This window comes from Bidens hawaiensis, unplaced genomic scaffold (genome assembly GCF_021521415.1).
Source record: "Bidens hawaiensis isolate Kalapana, Puna unplaced genomic scaffold, B.hawaiensis_p1.1 tig00039115_1, whole genome shotgun sequence".
NCBI classification, from domain to species: domain Eukaryota; kingdom Viridiplantae; phylum Streptophyta; class Magnoliopsida; order Asterales; family Asteraceae; genus Bidens; species Bidens hawaiensis.
In genome coordinates, this window is record NW_027496884.1 from 14,034 (window position 1) to 17,335 (window position 3,302).

General features: G+C 33.3%; 1 long non-coding RNA gene across 1 annotated transcript; it reads right to left on the reverse strand.

Annotated features, from left to right (window-relative positions):
- Positions 1-898: 898 nt before the first annotated feature.
- On the reverse strand, positions 899-2,094 carry LOC143590991 (uncharacterized). Its single transcript, XR_013145591.1, has 3 exons — positions 2,078-2,094; positions 1,918-2,009; positions 899-1,105 (listed from the first exon to the last, which is right to left on the reverse strand). It is a non-coding gene; the product is annotated as an uncharacterized LOC143590991 (long non-coding RNA).
- Positions 2,095-3,302: the final 1,208 nt, after the last annotated feature.

The following is a 3,302-nucleotide window of genomic DNA, read 5'->3' on the forward strand; positions in this document are numbered from 1 at the left end:
GCTTAATGTATATAAACAAACGCCCGCGCGTTAGACCACAAGGGTGCATTTTGCACTTTACTCTCAAGTAATTTATAAGAAATCAATAAACGGTGTAGCCAAAATAATATATGTGAAAATGTGTGATAATCACTTAATCATTAATCAATAAAAATATTTTGGGTCATTTTTCGGCCTAAAGTTTTCAAGCCCAAATGGTAAAATCGAAATTAAATTGAAAAATTGAAAACCAAAAGATTTCGAAAACCCAAAAATCGTTTTTTTTATTTTGGTTTTTTGTTCGGTATGATTCTAAAACCGACCCATACAAACCCTAATTTATTCATTTAACATGTAGATTGTTATGGAAGTCAACTTGATTTATTGTTTGCTTATTGTCACGAAACAACTGCATTAGCTTTAAATTATGGACTTTTGATTTGGTGAGACAAGATTCTTGAAACTGCGAGACGCACGTCATAATCCACTTCAACCCGCCTCATACACTTTTATGTTTAGAATCTTCCTCGGAAGGCCGATATACTTGAAAAAGTTTCTTCATCATGTTTTCGTTTAATTCATCACAATTCGTATATTAACAGGCCAAAGGGTTAGTCTGTAAAATATGTATTTTTAAATAATTTATTTGTTTTCATTAATATACAACTTTTTGAGTAACATATTTTTGAGGTTATATGCAACTAACTGGCCAAACTTTGACCAGTTTGATTAACTATCTAGCATTTACTAAATAAGAATAGTTTCAAATACGGGTCAACATGCAACTACTAGATGCAAATAATTTCAACAGTTAGTAACAATCAACAATTCAACTTGGTAGGAGCTGTTGTTCATTATGACATTGTTTTTTTTATACGAACAAGGGTTATAACCCGCGCGTTGCTGCGCGTGATAGATCTTGGTGTCATTACTATGAGGGTGTCACAAATTTAAAAGGAAGTAATTTACTGTATATTGAGTTTAGTAATTACAACCGTTGTTTGAAAACGAATTACAAACTAATGATTTGTGACCCAAGATATTGTATATGCATTGTCACCACGTTGAATTCAACTTGTTGATGGGATTCGGAGGAAGCAGAAAGATAACCATTGTGAATCTGTACCTGGGGAAAATAATTGCTGGTTAGGTTCTAGTTGTTAAGATTAGTATTCATAGATTAGTGAATATGCATTTAATATGGTTTTTGCATATTACCTTCTTTAATTATAATTTACATTGCCAACAAATTGTAAGCATGCATGTATAAAATTTCAGCATTAAATTATGAAAGTCAAACCACAGATTTTGGCAGTAATCAATAGTGTTGGTTGAATCTGAGACACTACTGGCCATCCGCAACTTCTACTGACTAACGTATTTTTCACTACCGTGGTTTTCACAGGAGTATCTGTATCCATTTGGATTTTCCTTATAATCAAATTTTGGCATCTGAGATTCATTTTATTAGGCTTTTAAGACATGCAATTAGTTTGTTCTGACTCAAACATAGTTTTTTTTATCAATTTTGAGCTTTGCTAACAGGTCAAATATCATGTCAGAAATAAAACCAAACCCAGATCGACCCGTTCGCATTTACAAAACTTAATCAAGCACGACAAGGACCTGTCATGACCCGAACACGTACATAGGCATAAATGTACATGTTCAGGTCATGTTCGAAATCGATTAATGTTTTAGAGTTCATGTCTAGCTGCACCTGCTAACCAGCGAGCGCGACTGGTTATTAACACCCTAACTATTAACACCTCAAAGAAAAACTTGGCAGGTCGTGTTCGGTTTCATTTCAGGTTCAGGTTGTGCACTGATAGGTATATAAAACCCTGAACCAAACACGTCCCGACATGAACACGTCTATGGGTATAAACATACACTATATAGCCACTATAACATAAAAGGGAGTATAGAAAAATGTACTTTGTGTGCAGCGCAGTAGGATTGCTTTCAAAATAGCTTGAAGTTTCATTAAACCTTGCATTGAGTTTTGTTGTTGATATCAAGATTTTGATCTGATTAAGTCATTAAGAAAAGATATGATATTTGAGAATAAAGTGAAGATCGGAGGATGTTAGTTTACCCTTTATATGAGATCTATGTACTGAGCTTCTCTGTTAGTGTTTCTCTCCTGTCAAAGACGAAGGGGGCCACGATGACGGCCAGCGAACCATCGCCATAATTTTCAACCACTATTGCGTCGCCACCAGGGTTTCGACTGAAGATGGTGTCGGAGACATGATTATTCCGGCGTCACGGAAATAAGGCCATGTGATTAGAGAGAGAGAGAAGATGAAGTCTCATGAAGATGAATGTGTCACTATGTGTGTGGCTGAGGTGAAGTTGTTTCATGAATAGTAACTTTGAGAATTTGTATCTTTATTCTTGCAATTCATTTTGGTTTCTTAAATATTAACGATAAAGATGAAGCGGGGGTATGGCTTAGTGGCCTTAAAGCACTAATATCATATGACTGGCTGTAAGAGAAATTGGAGAAAAAAATCAATAAGTGATGAAATCTCATCTAAATCTATTAGTTTCTAAACATAAAAACAAAGAAGCTCCCCTTTAAGCTGTCAATTTGGTAATGTCAATAGCTCGCATAAGGTAAAAGTTTTAATCTGCAGATTTAATTTGCATCCCGTGGTAGTTAAAAACATTATTAAAAAAATTGCTAGCGGGTTAATTTGTTTGTCAATAGCTCACAGAAGGTAAACGTTAAAATCTTAATATTTATTAATATTTATTTTGCATCAGTGGTAGTTTAGGAAAAAATATTAAAAGAAATTGCAAACGGGTCAAAATTTTGTTACGGTTCAAAGTTAAAAGATTAATTGTCAAAGGACATTTTAAGTCAAAAAAAAAAAAAGTTTACAGCAACATTTGTTCATGTTTGTGGTCTCCATTTACTGATATAGTCCCATTGCATATTAAAGGTTAATATATGGTATTACAATTGCATATTAAAGGTTAATATATTGGATTACAATTAAAGGTAAGGGGTACTTTCACTACTTAAAATTCAACTTGTATTTATTTAGTCGTTCCTCAGTTACTGATTTGCTGATTTATTTAAGGGATGTTTAGAACTGTTTTGAAAAACCAAAAAATAAGGAAAAAAATAGCAAATTTATTTTGCTCCAAGGGCATTTTAGGTATAATATGTTGTTGTCGTTATAAAAATGCATTCCAGGTCAAAACTGGTAATTTTTTGGGGCATTTCAAAATGCCCTAGAGTGATTGACTTGGTTAAAAAATGTTGTTTCATTACAAGGTAACATAATAATATATTCATACACATTTGTGTT